The sequence below is a fragment of the Sylvia atricapilla genome, chromosome 1 (genome assembly GCF_009819655.1).
Source record: "Sylvia atricapilla isolate bSylAtr1 chromosome 1, bSylAtr1.pri, whole genome shotgun sequence".
NCBI classification, from domain to species: domain Eukaryota; kingdom Metazoa; phylum Chordata; class Aves; order Passeriformes; family Sylviidae; genus Sylvia; species Sylvia atricapilla.
Window position 1 is genome coordinate 65,004,512 of NC_089140.1, and position 20,109 is coordinate 65,024,620.

Here is a 20,109-nt window from a genome sequence, read left to right on the forward strand (position 1 = left end):
ACTTTGATGCTGTTGTTCACATGTAGCAAACTTGAGTTTAAGCCCAGGACAGCTTAAGGGTTTCCAGGAAAGAAAGTGGCTTAACAACAGAGTAATAAAAAGGTAAGGAAGTCCACATCATGTGCTGAGTTCTGAATGTCTGCTCGAGGAGTGAGCTAATGTGCAATGTGACGAAGTAGAAAGCTGCTAATGACAGATGAGCTCCAAACTGGATTGTTCCTGGAGATTCCCAGGTGCCTATCAGATGAAAAAATAATTGCAGCAAGGAAAATACAAGAAAACGTAAAAAAAAAAAAAAAAAAAAAAAAAAGTATTCTTGTGGTCCCTTGGTTGTGTAACAGTCTCCATAGCCTCATCTTGAGTAATTTTTCCAAAGCTTTGTCAAGTCAATTGTAAATACATCTCCTAGAGAAACAGAATTGTATTGGCAGGGAGAAAGATGTGCTGATCCAAAGGGTCTTTTCTATCTCTAATTACAATGACCTCAGCTGGACATGCCCAAAAACTTTTAGAAAGGAATGTGTGTTAACACTTCCATGAGGACATGGGCCCCAGGGGAGGTGAATGTGTAACTGCTCTAGAAAAGAAACATCATCTAACTAGTCAGGAATGAAAAGTTATTGTACACTGAGCCAGTCGTAATGCAGTTGAGCAATTTCTTGTCTTTTTTTTTTTTTTTTTTTTTTCTTTATCATCAACAGTCTCCCAGTGTGATCCATTTCAACTAGGCTTTCTATCCCACTTAGCAAAGAATCTCTCAGATTTCAAATATTTTTAAACTTCAGATGAACAGTTTAATTCAATGGTATTTTATAATTAAAAAATTTAAAAATTGTATTATTATCAGGTAGGCAAAATTTTATTTTGGGAAGAAATTGCAGCATATTTCAGATAGTGTCTTCATTGAGTATGCTTCCCCTCTAAAAATCACTGACTGTAGTAATAACTAGAAATTATTGTACTGCTATTGTTAACACTACTTGAATAAAAAAAACTTTTCAGGAAACTTCATAAATATTTCTATGCTGGAAAATTTTTAGTTATAAAACCACTCAGGTTTTAGAAAAAAATATTTCTGTTTTTGTTTAGTTTATAAATAACTAAGGTTTTCTTTAAAATTGTCACAAAATTTTTCAGCAACATTATATGTAAGCTTTTTATTTACATCTTTCTGTTCAACAGGTACATTAAAGTGTCATAAGAGATTTAAAAAGAGAACAGCACTCTTCAGTCATATCTATCTATTTCCTAAGAGGGAAAATCAATTACTGATATTTTATTCTTGTTTTATTTTAATAAGAAGCACAGCTGGTCTGTTTTGATAGCAAGTCCTGAGAAATTGTCAGAACAAATATTACTAGTGACTAAAGTGGTGATAGTTGACTGTAATTAGATTCAGCATTCCCAGAAGAGCTCATTGCATAATCAGTGTGAACCTACGTGGTTAAACCAAATCAAAGGATTAACATAAAAATCAGCACAGGAGCTCATAACCATGACACACCTAGGTACACTTCATCCCTGGCTTTCAGGGTCTGAGGCGAAGACCTGGGAATAACATTGAGAGTGGAACTGTTGAGAAAGTTTGGGAGGCCTCAGCTTCATATGGAGCAGCAGTAGGGCGCCCTCTAAATCTGAAATCAGGGAAAGATCTTGTGGTTTTAGGGTCTTTCCCACCTCGAAACTTGCCTACCACAACCAATGGACTGTAGCACTAGCTTAAAACTTGCTGGGACTGAGAGGACTGGAAAAGCACATACCTGTGGAGATATGCCTCTGGCTTTTGATATCAGTTTTGTCAGTGCTGAAGATAAATATTCAAAGAAAAAAAATTACATTTTTTTATTTTTCATTGTTAAACAATAAGGGAAAAAAAACTCCTGCTTCTTGCTCCACAGTGATGTAACTTTGCTTGGTCACTAATAGCTTTCAAATTGCCGTAAGTGCTATGATGGGAAAAGGCTACATTTAAAAGAAAGGTTTGAAAAAGGCATGAACCGAATCTCTGAGGGAAGTGGAGATCTTTTTATCATCATCATCATCATCATTATTACTTTGTTATTGGCTTGAGATTAGCCTTAAAAACAAGAGCTATTTTTGAAAAATGCTTGGGTACTGAGCCAAGGTTTCCTAGGGCACTGTTCCTTAGCTGGGTTTTTAAACAATGTAGAAAACACTTCAAAAAGTTTATTGTTTTAAACTTTTTTTTTTTTTTTTCTTCCAGTAATATACACAGTACAATGCTCCTTGCTAAGTCTAAACCAGACATGGATATGCTAGATTGCAGCTGAAGGCAGGCAGGGCACCCCCTGCTCCAGCACTGGGAGCTGCTCACCTTTAGGACATTCAGGGAAGACACAGCCATGCTAGAGGCACCAGTTTCTGTGCTCAGAAATCCCTTTTGTCCTCCAGGTGGGTGAAAGAGCTCCAGTCCGAAACTTACCCAACCGTGCTCTTTTAGGGTCACTACTTAGCAGGGCCTCTAACCCAGATGTGGAGCCCAGCTAGGACTACAAAAGATGGAAAAAACCTGCTCTTTTCCTCCCTACAGGCTGGCTTTCCATGAGAGCAGTGTTCTTCTAAAATGTAGCTTGGCTGTGTTTGTTAAAAATGTCAAACTGAACGAGTGGCCATGACAGATACATATCAGCAAGGAACTTGAGCGTGTGCCCCACCTTTAACTCATTGCAAACAACCTGCGTCCAGCTGAATATGCATTTACCCATCTTACTAGACTGGAAAGGGTGAGGGACTGCTACAATATATATCAGGCACATATTGTTCCATTTTCTCAATTAGGAATGCACTGTTAAAATTTGGAATGACAGTTTAATGAATGTAAGATTAAAGAAATGTTTTTTGGTATTGTTATAAAAATTTTCATTGATTAAAAAGAAATATATTACAATTGACATTTTTTTCTGAGGTGGTTCAGGAAAGAAGAGCCTTTCCTGTGATTTTTAGAAGGTCATTACTTGGTGGAGAGGAGATAGTGAGCACCTGTTTCCAAAAATGTGACAGCTTCACTGTGTCCTCAACTAAGATAATTGATTAAGTGCCTATTGGATTAAAAATGGTGTTCTAGGGGAATCCTGCCAACTGTACAAACACCTTAATGTCTACAATATTACCATGTGAGAGCTGCAAGATGGTTTGGCAAGGAATTCCTAAAAAGGGATTATTGTTTTCCTCTCAAAACTGAGTTCTTAAAAAGAAAAAAAAGGCAGAATCAAAGAGGACCTGGCATCTTTCCAGCTGTATGTTGGTAATAACGTATGAATTAGCACATTGTAAAGCACAAACTCAGCCTCTGTTTTGGAAGGGTTTTCTGCGTTTCCCTTTGTTTGTCACTGGGCTGCTCGGCACCTGTTTCATACTGTACATATTTGGAATTTTTCTGCATTCTTCATCATTTCAAAGACAGGAACATAAACAGCTCAGCTTTTCCTGAGATGACTCTGTCTGTGTGTGTGTGTGTGTGTGTGTGTGTGTGTGTGTATATGCATCACTGAAACTTCCTAGACTCAGATGCTGTTTTCTCTTGCCAGACTCGCCTGTGGGTCTTCCTGAACAGCAGGCACTTTTTCAATAGCAACTTGGAGATACTGAGGGAGAATAGAAGGTCATTTTCTAAGACAGGATGCCAAGAGGACAGGAATTGAATGGTGCTGGCTGGCCACTAGACGCCATGCAAATCAAGAATGCAGCGTGGTCCCCAGGGAAATAGTTCATGAGCCTGGAGAATATGATAAACCTGCAACTAAAGCCTTCTTAGGCAAGTGCGATAACAATGTGTCACATTCCAGAGGAGTCAAAAACAAAGGTTGCAAAAGTCCTTGCAAAGCAGCACTCCCTCAAGACAACTGTGCTTTCAAGGAAAAGGAGGGATTTGGCATGTTCTGTCACTTCTGGCTATTTTCTGAAAACAACTCCTAATGCTTTAGGGTCAGTCTGTCTAGAAGCTTCTATGTAAGCGACAGCAGAAAAGAGCTGTGAGAATCTCTAACCTTTAACAGGTTAAAAAATTAATAGGCATATGCAGTTACAAACTGGAAATAAAGTAAATGCCACAATAAGGAGATGGTAAACAGATATTTCCATTGTACATTACAAATAATTACCTGTTTTAATGTAGTGTTAGCCACCAGCTAGACTAAGCTGTCTCTTTAATTGCTTTCTTACCTTTTTCATTTGCATATTGCACTACTTTCATAAATAAGTAGTCACTTCATTGCTGCTCATAAATTGAGAGTAAACAGTTCAAGATACCTACTCCTTCTGTTTGCCATTGTTCAGGGACCAGTCTGTGCAAACAGATCATGCAAGAACTGCACTGAGGAGATGTTATTTACTATTAATTACTGATGTTGGCTGACTGGCCAAGTCCCATGGTCTGCAGGAGAGGGGGAGAAGGAATGGGAGACCAAATAAATCACCCTTGCTAAGATGACAGACAAAATCCGGACATGTGTGTATGAAGCACAAAATTCCATGGCTAGAGCATAACTTCTGTTGTCCTGAGAATCAAGGAAGGAAAGATCAAGCGTTCCCAAGAATTTAGAAAGTAACTACACTGTTCTTTTTGTGAATCAGATCAAGCTTACTGCCTCACCCTGCTTTCAACTTTGAGGTTTTCTGCTTCTCTTTCAGATCTGAGGGATATTTGGCTCATATGCTCCTTTGTTCCAAATATTCCTGCCAATAGCAGTACAAACAACACAGATCTTTGTGGTGTTGCTTCGTAAAAATTCTTTGATATCATCAAAGATCCCTTCTGCCTAGCAGAGTATCACAGTGCACCTCACAGCACACCACTTCTGCAGTGGGATAAAGGCCTCTGTGCCAAGCTGTAGAGCCAGAGATGATTAGCTGAATTGCAAAGAAAAAAAAGGTAAAAAAGCTGGAAGAAAAAAAAAATAAAATAGCAAAACTGAAGGCTGGAAAGACTGCCAAGATCACAGCTGAGCTGTCTGAAGCAAGGCCTGTTTTTCACATGGATCCCCAAGAGCTGTTAAGTCAGGCTAAAGTAGGCACTGACTCCTTATTCTCAAAGGCACCCAGGATTTATGCATAGGTGAATATGAAACACACATCCACATCAGAAAACAGCTACAAAGAGAGCCCCTAGAATAGGATCTGCTGTACAAGAGTGTAACACCACACAACCAGGAAACTAACAGTGTTCAAAAACAGGTAGATGTCCTGTATAATAACTTCCATTTCTGGCATTGTTTCTTAAGGCATATTTCCACCTGCTGTGTTGTTTATGTAGTGCTCTATTTCTGACTACAATAACATGACAACCTCTCACAGCCCCCAGAAGGAACTAGGAACTCTTTGGACCACCACATTTTAAAAAATTAAGTGAAGCATAGCAAGTTACCAGTCATTCTCATCTTGCAAGAACCAAAAATTATTCTCAAGCACTCCAGCAACTTCTAACTAAGAATGGAAGAAGGGTCAATTGGATCACAGAAAGTGCTAATAAGCTCTTTAACAAGTGCAGTTTGCCTCCATAACTGTCTCCTGAAGAAAAATCCAAAGGTTGCCATTAATTTTCCTTTCCCTTCTCGGAAGTGCATTTAAGACAATCAGCCCTTTGCTTCACTGGTATACCACATAGTGAAAAAGCTTTCCCTTTCTCCTCTGCCCCCATCTGTGCTTCTGAGGTAACACAGAGCCTTAGCAATAAAGGGAAGTTACAATATCAGTCATTCACTTTCACAGCCTTTCCCTCTTCCTCCCAAATGATGTCTGCTGGCAGTAGTCTGCCCACTCTGGATAGACAGAAAAAGTTATCCATCAACTGGTCAGAGCATTACAGGGGCTTGGGAAGCCAGGATATTTTGTTGTTTCTTCAGTTAGAGAAAATGCAGTCTGTGTGAGTACCTGAGCTGTGCAGGAGTCACAGGTCTCCTTTCCTCCATCCAATCCCTATCCTGGGCAGTCATCCAATTTTCCAATAAAGTTCAAATCTCCAAGTGATTTTATCTCTCAGAGCCCCACACATACCAGAGATTAATATGAATCTTGGGTTGGGATTTGCAGCCTGAATTTTCCACATCACTTTAAATTGCTCATATTTAATCTTTCAGTTTAGACTTACCTGCAGGTATTAATACATTTGGGAAAAACAAGAATGGCAAATTAGAACAGTGATTCAAAGCCTGCCAACTTAAAATAGATCAGTTTTCTATGCAGATGTCACTTATAGCTGAGCATATGTATTCATCACATATCTATAGAAGTCCTAGCTCTTATTTTCTGTTTCCTCATACTTAAAAACCTCCTACACAATTATTTCCTATATGATTCTTTCCTTCCTACCCACCCGAGCCACTGCCCTTTCTGGTAGTGCGCCAGTTCTGTTATTGTTCAAAGGTGAAAAACAAGACCTATCCCAGGAACTCACCCTGGCAAAGCTTAAGCCAAAATGATTAATTTAAGAAGAGGGAAACAGCACAGGGCAGGGGCCTCTGGGCAGGGCTGGTAGCACTGGTACAGCACAGAGAACCACGGATCACTCTGCTTTCCACTCACTCCACAGAGACAGAGGAGACAGCCCTGCAAGGACTCAAAGCTGATCACACTCAAGGAGGCCAAAAGTTACATTTAGGATAAACTTCCCAGCAAAGTAATAATGAGGTTGCCATGAGGATGCTCTGGGGTTTGAGTGAAATGGGGGGTGAGCCATTAAGTTGTGAAGAGAAGCGGTGCTTCCCTCCCACATAGCCTCAACACACAGCTAACAATTTTATCCATTTATACCATTTGTGGAATAATTTGACTTGGCATCTGGGCTGCCCAGGGGCAACCTACAGCTTCTGCAAAATCACCTTCAAAATGAAGCTGAATAATGAAATTCTGAATATTCATACTAAATAGAGACCTGGTCCCTCAGAGGATTACTGGCATTCTGTAAAATTTCACTGTTGAAATTTCACACTTCTCTTTCCAGTTTACACGATCAACTCCCTGGTACTTGGTTTTATTATATTCTTTTTTTCCTGAGAAAATAAGCAGACATTATATAGAAGTGAATTTGCCTTCATCCAAAACATGTTTTGCAAAAGGTTTGATTTCATTTGGTGCCAACCAGAAGACAGACAGTGATCTTATTTATGAGGTCTGGATCTTTTGTCCAGGTGTAATTAGCTGATTATTACACTTCCCATTTCTGTTATTGTAGATCCTTAATTCTTTTTGTAACATGATGTTCTTTAAAAGATGTTTTTCAGAGCAAGCAGAAGACATTTCTATTTGTCCTAATTGTTCAGGAAATTAAAACTGCCAATATTTTTTCAGGTAATTAGCTTGAAATACTTTGTTTGCTACTGCCAGAACTGACCTGTAACATCTTTGTTGCTCTTTCTCTAAATCATGAACCACACATTTGCTTCCTTTCTCCATCCTACATCACTCAGCAACTTTTTCCGAAGGACATTTCCTCTCATCGGTGGTTCATTTGCCTATAACAAAACATATCCTAATGGGCACGTTGAGCTTTTTTTCTCTCTAGATATGACATAGCACAGTGCTGTTGACAGCAGAAGTCACTTCTGCAGGAACACAGGCTGCTGCTTCACGTAGCAGAGGAGGAGTAGGAGTGTGCAACAGGCCACTGCACTGCAGGCATGGGTGGGCAGGATGCTGAACTACTGCTTCACGTTCACTCTATTCTTTAAATATTGTGATTGTGGGGGAACAAGGAAAAGGGGGAAAGTTTCGGGGCATTGCCATTGCTGCTTTAGCCAGTAATTAGTGAGATCACTTTTTGTAAGTCATAAGGGTCTTTAGATATCTCTGTCAGCACCATATAGGACCCATCAATTAAGTATTTCACATGACACATGAGTTTTAGAGGTCTGTTTTAGCAGCATTTGTCTACACTTGATCTAGGCTAACCACTCCCATGTAACTTTCTGTAGATCTTCTTACTCCAGAATTACTCTTCCACCTTAACTTCATGTTATGGAAGTCATCCATAGGAAGCCAGGCCCTACAAATCTTACCTTGCAAGCCCCTGTGGTTTTTGAAGTGTTTGCGATTGTGCCTGTCCAGAGGCAATTTGTTTCTGTAGCCATTGCACCTAGTACACCTCATCCTTCTTGAGATCCCAAACTGCTGTCACAGGGCTAAGGATTTAAAACTAATTTGACCCCTTCTTTTGACATTGGATCGATGCCCCTGCAAAGTGTGCTGCAATGAGGAATCATGAGTGAAATGCATTTCCTAATGTGTGGTTTGCGTTTACTGCTGCTTCAGTGAAACATGGAGTGCTTACTTACAAAGGTCAGTGGCATGAAACATCTATCAAAAGTTTTTCTCTGAAAATAAATCAGAGCATGCTTAAAATAACAGTAATTCTCCTGAAGAGCTGACAAATACTACTTGGTAGTGAGACAAGGAACACTCTCTCTATCCATAAATCAAGATGCCACAGAAAAAAGCAACAGGGCTTCTTCATATTCTCCTTTCCTGCACCTTCACCCCTTTTCTTGTGATATCATTGCCCCAGGAAAATGATGAACATTTACAGGAAGAAAATTGTTCTACTGCCAAGCGTGTTCAATACACGTCATCCTTCAGATTGTACTAATAGCTTGTTCTGGTGGCATTTGCAATATGAACAGCCATCTGCAGAGCCTGAAGTCATCGATATACTCCTAAATATATCCTGAATAATTGAAAAGTTTTGAAATGGCCATGTCTGGGTTTGGGGGGCTTGTTTCTTTTTTTTTGTTTTTCTTTAGTTTGGTTTGGTTTAAGTGTCCTTTGGCTTAGGAAAAACATACCAGAGATTTTAAGATATGCCTATTGGCAAAAGTAAATTTAAAACTGTACATGAGCTAACTAAAGCTGTGGTAGTGCTCATCTCGCTAAGGAATACTGTTCAGTTAAGCTATTATCCTAGAATGGCTATTTTCTAAAATAACCCTGGGCCTCAGAATAAAAGATGGGACTACACCAGATCTTTCACACTTTCTCCACTCCAGTTGCAACACAGTCCTTATGGCAGCAAATGAACAACAATATCCTGTAAGATAGGCACATTTGCAAGAATATTGCACATCTTCAGCTTGAAATTCCTTACTGCTCCCTGGCAGATTGCCTTTCCTAGAGCACCATGGAACTAGGAGAGGAGATTTTACTGTTGTACACCCGTATGTTTCCCCTCACTCCTAAAATCCAAGAGGCACATTCTCTCTACTGGCATCCTTTTGTCTGGCATAAGTCAGTTATTTCTTTTCTCTTATATAAGAAAAATGAATCATAAATGCATAGAGTCAAACAGGTACTGCATGGCCTTAAAGCACTTGGAAAAAGATACCCAGGGGTAAGGAGAAAAGAGTGTTTTTTCTTGCCCATAATAGAATGGTGGGGGTTTTTCTTTTAATTAAATTTTTAATTGATTTAAAAAAGATTATAGGCTGCATAATTTCTGTCTCAGGCTGCATGAACATAACTCTTTTCCATAACTCATTTAAGAAATCCACCCAAAAGTAAACATAGGAGAAAAGGAACAGTACTTATGCATCGCATCATATTTGTAGTATCAATTATCCTAGGCAGTTCAAGACAAATAATTTTGGATATCTTGCGGCAAGCTTTATTGGAACTGAGGATGGAGGGGAGATTAATGCAGGGGCATGAAAAAGCAGCTGTAATTTCACATCAGAACATAGATAAAAACATTAAAAAATGCGTAATCTTAAATAAAAAGCAGGAAATCTGAGACAAATCTCTAGGAAGTATTAGAAGCACTTTGAAAGATAATTATTCTCACTGAATAAGAGGCATATAGTCAGCATGGGTGCCAGCAAACATACAACATGTATATGACCAAGCACACTACTGAAACTTAAAAATCCTTTAAGTGCTCTGTTAAGAGCAACCAAATATCATTTAGTGTGATGCAGGACTGATACACACTGAGAATTACTCCTTCACCCAGCTTGTGTTACTCTAATAAATATATGTACATATGAGACAGGGCATAGCTAGAAGATTATTGCTTTGTATCAAAGCATCTCAGTTGACTATGGAAATGAAAAAATGCATCCCATATTTTTACTTGATCTCATGCTCACTGTAAGAAAGAGCTACTGGAGGCCAGGGGGTTCAGTAGAGAGCAGGAACCAGGGCAGGCAGATGGCAGCCTTTTTAGAAGAGTCCTGCTTCAAAAACCACATCAAGAACCTGTGAAAGAGAAGGCAACAGAGTAGCAGTTATTACTGAGTAGGAACTATTGAGAAAGAAGCTAGCCTTAAAGATATCCACGCCTGGAACTTAGGTCAGTCTACTACTGACCAGTGCCTACACACCACTCCCTGTGCTATTTACACAAAAGCAGAGACTGTGCAGGCGGTGGGAAATTTCACAGAATATTCACTCCCACAGAAAGGGGCACCCAAAGTTTACACCATATTTGGTTTTTGTAGGGCTCTTTTTCACTACAGACTAACAATAAATGCTATGACGCTCCACCCTGTCCCACCAAACTTGTGCATGTTCTTGTGTTGAGCTCTCAGCCTGTATTTTTATATAACCATAGGAGCCAAGCAATTCAGCCATGCCCCTGTTAAATTACATGTTTGTGAAACTCAGCCTGGAAAGGGAAATTTCCTGGCAAGTACAGAAGAGAAGCTGAAAAGATCAATTGATATAACCTGTTTGCAACCCATCTGTTATTCATAGGAAGCAATTGGGCAGACAGTGTTGCAATCATTAATACTTTCACACAGGTGCAGCACCATCTGCTTCTGCTCTTTCTGGCATGGAGCTATTAGATGTTCAGTCTTAACTCCCTGATTTAGGTATGGGATGAAATTGGTAGGTTGAACCTTCACAAACCAAGGGAGACCGGCATCAAACACCTGAAGGAAGACAGAGCAGAGAACACTTTAAAAGTCTGAGACCAGGCTGTACCTTGCAGACCTGTGGTATAACATCTGTATAAGACATTTTATCAGAGAGCAGATACACTTCTAAAAGCCTCAGATACACTTTTTTACATGTGAGTAGGGTTAATTCTTTAGCTAACACTGAGGCTACATTAAAGGAGGTTTCTCTCATACGGTGAGGAAAGTCAGGGAAACAAGCTCTTGACCAGCTGTAGCTGCACATGTTCACACTGACTGCTCTGCTGAGGAGCACTGGGTGTTCAGAGAGTTAGCCTGGACTGTTAGCTCTCAGAACATGGATATCCATGCTCGTTCCTCCCACGCTTCCTGAACTAAGTCTGACCTTGAGTATGGACTTGTTTTGCACTGGGTCAGATTATTTAGCCTTTTGTTTGTTTTGTTTTTAAATTAAGATGTGATGTCTTCAAAACTCATAGCTCTACAAGTTTCAGGTTCAAAACTGGAACTGTGTGAACTTACTCAATGGCTCTTCTGCCAGTTATAAGTTTGTGTTTTGACATGGAACAATGATCCCTCATGCAATCTCTGGCATTAAATACCTGCTTGCTTTACTTTTTCTGTTTAATTACTGGAGTAATAAATCTCTCCTTTACAGTTTATTTAAAGTACCTTCCAAGCACATGATCCACACACTACATTGTTTATGCTTAGAGGCACCTCAGCAAAAGCAAGAGCATTCAACAATTGAATTGTAAACTTAACTAGAAAACTCACTCTTCAGACTTATGGTAAAAGGCAGAATATTGCTGTTATTGGCATTGTTGAAAGTTTACAACAGGGACTTAGCATTTATTTTTTCAACTGGAAGTTTCCATGGGATATCTAAAAGATGTTTATAGCCTGGATTTAACAGGTTTCACCATGTTGAAATAATCAGTTAGATGACTTCAGTTAGAAGAAGCACTCCAAAGACTGTTTAACCTTCTTGAAAAAGAAAAAGAGGGGAAATAACCCAAATAAACAATCGCCCACAGCTTTTAAAGTTAGAGATTTGAAGTCTTCTTTGTCTTATTAACCTACTTGAAATCTGTACTCAGAACCTGACAAAGTTAAATATGAAGGGCTGACTATCTTACTGATCCAAAAAGGAGTTTATTTGAAATTAAAAGGATTGTCATAGGCTGAAGTTCTTATTCTCCCCCTGGTTTGTTCCAGGATAATACACTAGTATAAAATAAATAAAAATTGTCATAAGTTTTCATTATGAAAATGGGGGGCTAAGCTTTGGGCATATGAAATCACTGTCATTGTAGGACTGTTTAGGCAGAAAAGTGGAAGTATGGGGGATTTAATACTTTTATGAGGAATTTCAGGCACTTTCCCTCTCTGCTGTAAAGCTATTGAAGTTCTCTACAGAGCTGTTTGGAATCTTTCCCATGGGACATGAAATTCTGTGAAATAGATGTGCTTCAGGTGGGAACTTGTAAGTTTCTCTTGCTGAGATTTTAATGTGACTTCGATGATCTGGCTGTTTCCAGGCTGATCTTCCTTAGACATACCAGTCAAGGCATTAGTTGACCAAGATCCTCTCTGTCTGCAAAGTAATTACTCTGACTGCCAGACCCTTGGGAAGTGCTTTGCAAAGATTGAAATGCAAGACCCTGTCTTGGCACTGAAGTGCTTCTTCCTGAAGTATCTCATATCCCAGTCTGACCAATTAGAAAGCCAAGGAGGACTTCACTTTCCAAAACACACAGTGAAATGAGAGCCCTTAATGCAGTGGCTGTGCCCTGAGAGAAGCAAGCCTAAAGCTGGCCTGTGGGATTCTGAGTCCCAGTGTGCATGAGTGAACACAGATGGCAAAAGTGTCACATTCAGTTCCTGAAAAGCTCCCAATTTTACAGGCCCACTTGGTCAGCCTGCAAAAGGCATGGAGTTAGAGCTGCACTGCATGGGAAGAAAGGAAGTGTTCCAAAGAAAGCACCTGCTGTGGCCAGTCAAATAGAAGTATAGCCTCAAGAAGAGAATACCTTCTCTCCCAGTTTGTTGCACACTCCCTCTCCTACTGTTTCCTTACTACTTCTCACTAGCAAAATCTTGTGCCCTGTATTCCCAACCCAACACACTACTGCTCTGTTCCTTTTTTTGAAAAACACACACTATCACCACCAAAACCACATTTCGTTTCTGAGTCAGGTAAAGAGTGATTTAATATTTAAGGTTTCAAGATCTAGATTTTCTCCTCTGCTCCTGTAGTTCTTAGTTTGAATTTTAGAAATATTGGTGTCATATAGCACGTTGAACATGTGGCCAGGAATAAATAATATCTTAAATACCAGACATCATAAACAAAGATAAAGTCAAGAGGAAAAACGTGAAAATGAATTGTTTCAGTCTATCCTAAGCTTTTAAGACTATTTACCTTTGTAGACATAATATTCAGAAGCAGCATTAAAACAGGATTGTTGCTTTGGTCATTATCTAGAAGTGCAGTGTAGGAGGAAAGAGGAAAGGAGGAGGAAGAGAAATCATGGACAGGCAAAGATTACCACCTAGTGACAGAACCTCTGCTTTGCAAGGCGTTTGCATAAATATCAGACAAACTCCTGGTGATGGAGAAACAAACCTTCAACCCTTAGACAACAACAGTCCTCTAAAAGAAGGATTGTATATTGCTTCAGGATTACGAGAAAAATCCATAGCATATGATCTGCCACAGTGAAGTACATAGTACTTCATTAGTTCTTTTTGTTTGCTTGTTTTAAAAACCATCAAGAAAAATATTTTCTTGTATTTGTGTACAACCAATGTGGCAAAGTGCTTGTTCTAATATTCCCCAAAGTAACAATTCAGATTAAAATAACTTACATATTATTTGAACCTGAACAGGTTTTTAATTAATTATTTTGTCATTAGTTAATAGAGGTGTGAGTTTTCTAAACTGATAGGATCCCAAAAAAACACAGAATAAGTACTGCATGAAAGAGGAAGTGTTCCTTCTGCATGAGGAAAACAGCCCTGACTGTGCACCTTTGTCCAGCACCTGATTCTGAAGTAAAGCTAGTTGAAGTATGAAGATTGTCTGGAACCTGTCTTTAATACTTTCAGCACAATACATTAATCTTTTCTTTCATATTTCACTGTTTGCTTTCCCTTTCTGTACTGCCATAATTAAATATGCTAAACTTGAGGCATGATCTTCGATGTGGATGTCTACCTTTTTATGTTCATAATAATAAAGTCTCCTAGCCTTCCAGATGAAGCTCATGCTGCATCCCTTCTTGTTATTTCAGCACTTTTTCCCCCATTCTAAGAAATACACCTCTCCTTGTTCCCTTTCACACTTTACAAAGGCCCTCACCATAATTCAGTGCGTCCTAGTCTTTCCCACCCCATCTCTTGCTCTGCTTCCCCATCCTAGCTAAGTTCCATGCTTTTCTTTCAAGGTGTTCCAAAGTATGTGCCACTCAAGCCATCTGATGCACTATCAGGGCATTTTCACCCATATCCAATGAGCCTGTCATGTCACTGTCTGGCACAGACAGGCTTCTCAAGCACTGTGTGCTTTATCCCTAACCACTCAAGTTACTAAGCTATGTGATAACAGCCTCAATTTTGACTTTTTAAGAAACAATTTTCTAAACCCTATCATTTTAGCACATTGAACAATGCTATTGCCTCGTACTTCTCATACTGCCTTTAGATGTCTGTTTTCTACAGTCTTACACGTAGTTACAGCCTCTTTAGGGTAGGTCCTGTGCATGCACACCAGCACAAGAGGGGAACAGTCAGGGATTAAGGCTCTAGGCTGTCCATTGCTAGCAGCAGGGCTGCACACCTCTCCCAGGGTAGTTAGGGAACAACAAATAACCTCTGATGATGGAAGTTACTTGGAATTGTCTTAAAAGCAGAAGCGGTGCCCTGCAAGGTTTGGGTATGGAAAGGCATCCATTAGCTGTAACTGCTCCAACACTAAAGAGAGAAGAAATAGTGCTAGCATTAGAAACATTCTTTTTTAAGTCACCATTTTTTAAATTATTCTTTTGGATAGCACCAGGGACAATTTAGGCAGCTCTAAAGTAAAATGCAACTACAGAACAAAGGTGCTGCTCAGCTGATAGTCAGGCGCTGTGCAAAGGGACAGCTTTGTCTGGTTCTGGAACAGTTTTGTTGGGACAAATTCCATGTTAAATAGGAAGCTATATGCTCAGACTACTGATTACTCTGGCTCCCTTTCCCCTGATAATATTTGAAGCTGTTATTCTACAATAATATTTTCAGTCAGCTTTTAACAATTTTAAAACCCCCTGATAGTGCCAGTATCTATCCTGCCTGGAATGTCAGTAATCACTGTTGTTCCATTATCCATCAACAGAGTTGGGCTGACACATACCATAATTTATTTGGACAAAAGGAACATACTTGAAATAAAAATCGTGTACATGTGGACCCTGAATAATTTAAACTTGTATCCTATTTTACAGTTGAACAAGCTTCACCTGCACTGTAGTTCTGTGCCCAAGCTTACTAGGAATACTTGAAAAATAACAAATACTTCTAAAAGAAAAGGTAAACCCCACCACTATTTACAAAGTATAGCCAGGAATAGAGGCTCAAGTAAGTACGGATGTATATATTTACATATCTGTATTTACATTCATGTTATATATAATATGTAGAACATTTTAACGCAGTTTTATTCTGGTAGCACTCAACCCACCAGACTAATTTCCTTTGGTATGCTAAAGTTGACATATTATTTCTCTTGTGGAAGAGTGAAACTGATTTAAAAACCTTTCTGTGAAGCAAGGTAAGATGCAATGCTTAACACCATTGCCTGAAACTAAGCTTCTCAGAAAAAAAAAAAAATCTGTTTTTTGAGAGAATATGTGTCTTAAGAATAAGCACATCTTATTTTTCAAGGAGAAAAAAAAATCAGTTTTGAAGGAGCCATTGTGGGGTACTGGAAATAACATTTGGACACTGCTCTTCCCAGAGTGAGGGCTCCAGTTTGGGCACAGAGATGACTTACCTTGGAGCAGCTCTCGTGCTCTCAGCTCCTGCTGGCCCCTGGCTCCCGCTGAGGACACAGCTCAGGTTTCACAGATGTTCCCGCAGAGGTCCAGGGCAGGCAGCCAGGGAGCAGAGTGGCAGTGGAACATCCCTGCTGCATTCAGAGGCAGATCCAGAGGGTACCCAGCTGCTCTGCAGAGGCAGATACCTCATTGAAAGCTGATACTTTTGCACAGCATTGCATTGTGCCTTACACAAGTTCCTCCAGAATTTATAATCAGAAGATTCAGGTATTTTGAATCCTTTCCTCTAGATTGATTTCCCTTTTTGTGCCTGCATCACTCAGATTAAAAGCTCATCTTGAAAGCAACTTTAACTTACAAATTAAAAAAAAATCCAAACTCAAAACTTCAAATGCACACACACACACACAAAGGACCAAAACAAACCAAAAAACCACACAACCCATCACTACATCAAGACAAAGCAATCTGGTTTTATACTCCCTGAAGCCCCTTAAGCACTTCATAAATCAGTTCCTATGATGCCATCTCTAAAAGCAGTACTTTCAGTCTCCACACAGATTTACTAGTGAATGTTCTCAGACAGATAATTCAAGAAAATATGAAGAAAATCAAACTCTTTTTTCCTTTAAAGCAAGCAATACAAAGGCTACCCTACAGTCTGTCAAAAAGGCATCTCCAAGAAATAATGACTAATCATTGTGAATTAGACTTCCTTAAAAATTAAGTACATGGGACAAAAGCAGGAATAACTAGCAGCTATATACCTCAGCAGGACTAAAAAAAAACCCTATAAAAACATTCACATCACATTGACTAAGCATATTTTTCCCGAAGAGCTTTCCATTTTGAGTTGGCTTAACCTGATGAACTATATCAATCTGGTTCTCATTTCTGCAACCAATTTGTTTTCTAAACTGCATACACCTGCTTGCATAAATAAATCCTTACTATAACCACAGAAGCAGCTGTCTCAGTTTCTGCTATAACTCGACATTTACAGATGTTTCATTTGCTCAGGCATTTTTTCCTCCACATGCTAAAGTTTAACTATAAGAAACAGAGGCCATAGGTTATAAGGCTGTGTGTGGAAACAATGGAGAAATGAAGGTATCACCCACAACCCACTTCAGTCCTGTCTTAACACAGGTACCAGTGTTAAGGAGGAATCTTTTCTATCTATAAATCACAATTAAGACAATTACAGGAACATTCCACTGTGGTCTAGAAGAAGGTACATAATTTAATTATTAATTTTAGCTTTATTTTATGTGTACATCTGTACATTTCAGCCAGATTCACAAAATGTAAAACTTGTGTTATCAGAATATTTCATACAGAGGTTGACACACAGCTTCATGATCACTTAGAAGAACATGCAGTAAATTACAGAAAGTTTATGAAAATATTTTAAAAGAAAATTTTAGTTAAATAAATGAGCATGAGAAATCATGTTTAACTTGCAAAATCTGTTTATAAGCTACTATGAGAAATTTCTTACCACCAAAAAGAAAAGAAAGGAAATATAAATAACTACTTAAAGATTCTTTAAACCTTACAATTGGACAACTATTTCCACTGTGTCTGCATTCTAAAGAATAGAAGTGGAAATTGTGAAGAAGCATGTTTAAGTAATTGTCCAACTGTTATTGCTGTTTTTCAAAGAACCTGAAAGCATGCAATGAAAACTTCAAACTAAACAGACAGCTGAATGCACATATTTAGGTTGTTAACACAGTTAAAATGCAAAAGATAACTACAAAAGTTTCTAAAAATGTTGTGGTTGGTTTGTTTTAGATTTTTTTTAATATGTACATAGAGAACTGTACACAAACAGGGAAATAAAAAAGTTGCTTAAAAAATGAAATATAGTAGTATACAGTATTTACAGTTTAAATGCCATCCTTTTTTTAACTAGAGCTAAACTATTACATGAGCATGCAGTACATCCACAACTCAGGTACCTTTTGCACACTATAATAAAGTCCTGTACAAATCATAAATCAACTAAATGTTAAATCACTCTTCTCCACCACAGTTGTTGCTATCTTTGAGCTTTGTAAAAATGCCTAGGTCACAACACTTTAGCTTAGGTAGCTCCATAAAGTGAAGACGTGAAAATCTATTTCTAATACAAGTTTGAAGAGTGCATTCTATCAACAAGTCAAATTTATGGTGAGATACCAACAATGTTCTATTGTTTAAGTCATGCTTGATGAAAAGCTGTACTAAGCCACACAAATCTGTCAGTGGACTAATGGATATTATCTTTGTAATTTTTAAATATTTTCAAATTCCCATTTTTGTTTCCTTCTACTTGTTCAGCCAAATCCAAATGGTTATAATACTTATATTTGTAAAGCTTATAGTACAATTGTTAAAGTTATCAGTGCAGATGCTAAATACTTTTTCTAACTGTAAAATAGGTATTTGTTCTTAGTGGTTTCTGTAAGCACTTCTGAAGAGTTGTGTGCTATTCTATATATAGTCACAGTCAAAAGTTTACTTCTATAGACACCTGATTATCCTCTAAAACAGTCAAAATATTAAGAACCTTCAGAACTTCGTTATCTGTATAAAATTTAGGCACATTTCAAACAAGTAAAACCTCTAGTTAAGCAATTTTAGAAAGCTTTAGCTCCCATATACCTTATATTGATGGATAATCCAGAATGGATTTTACAGTGTTGATACTGAATATCTCAAGTAAACCTAGAGAGTTAGGTCTCAAATCAAAAGGAATGTCATTTGTATCAATCAATTATTGTTTATTTTACTGAAAATGTCTCTTCAGTATTTACTTTGCCTTATAATTGGTGTTTTCCAGTCCACAGAAGAAGCATAAAAGGACATACTATCCATTCCCTTCAACAGCTGTCAAATCCTGCTAGGATTCATGCAGTAGCTTCCTAAATTCTTTAGTAACTACAAGATGAACAATTAGAAGTGACAAAATGTGTGTTCCTGAAATAAAATATTGTTTTTTAGAGTGTGATTGTTTTTATACCTGTTACACTGGGAGCATACCCCAAGCAGTACTACATCATCACAGGCTTTGAGATGCCCTTATGATTATATTTAGAATTAATGCACAACCTGAATTTCATGTGTAACTTCAGGCACAATTGTAGGAAACAGCTGAAACAGCATGCTTCAGGACATAATCTATCACATTTTTAGAATATCAAACATATGGACTCAGGTTGAATTCCACTTTTTATGGTAAGTTCATATTCCCAAAATTACGTGCAGTTACATACACAAATTAATGAACCCAGAAGAAGATTTCACTGCTGTAACAGAGTACAGAGCGCTTTTCCCACTGACCTTAAAGGCTGTGATGGTGGTGACCAACGTGCAACCAAGTATCTGACCTTTAGCCCAAAACAAATATTCAGCTCTGTTAAATTCATCTCTACTCAAAGAACATTAATTCCTTCTGAAGCAACAGCTGAGGATTTGAACAGTCTTTTCACCTTGGGCTGCTCTCAATCTAGAGACTAAAAGAAAGTTAAAATTTGAATGGTATCCCATCAATATGCTGATGCAATCGTATGTTAAATTTTGGTAACTCTGAAAAAAAGTTATGCTTTAGCATTTTTGTGTGTGTAATATTCCATCATAATTTATGAACAACATTTGGAATTCAATTTTGTCTCAAATTGCTTGGAATTAAGTTGGTTATTAGGATGACAACTGTGACCTATCTCCGTGCTTTTCCCCTTAACTGAAATACACATATGATGAAAAAATCTATTTCTAGAAACAGAAGAGCAACTGAAAAAATTCTCAGGTTCACAATTGCATTTCTCGGCCTTATTAGAGTCACACACTTTTTGGGGAGCAGGACTAAGTGATTATTCTACAATTCATTACACCAATACTCTTGTGTCTATTTATCAGGAATTATACACATGTGATGATGGATGGCTGTCTACAAAAACATGCTGTTTAATATGCTCATGATATAAATACTTAGATTTAATGCAGGCATGGCATTATATATGTGCCCCCTACAACAGAACTCAAATTCAAACTGTAAGCAAAATAAACATCAATGTACAATATGTTGAGAGGGAAAGACTATTTTCTTTATCAAAATCACAACAGTGTACTTCAAAAATAGGAAGCTACTTTAGACAAAATCAAATCTATGTTGAATGTTCAAAATGAAATTACATTACTGAATTTGATAATTAAATTATTAA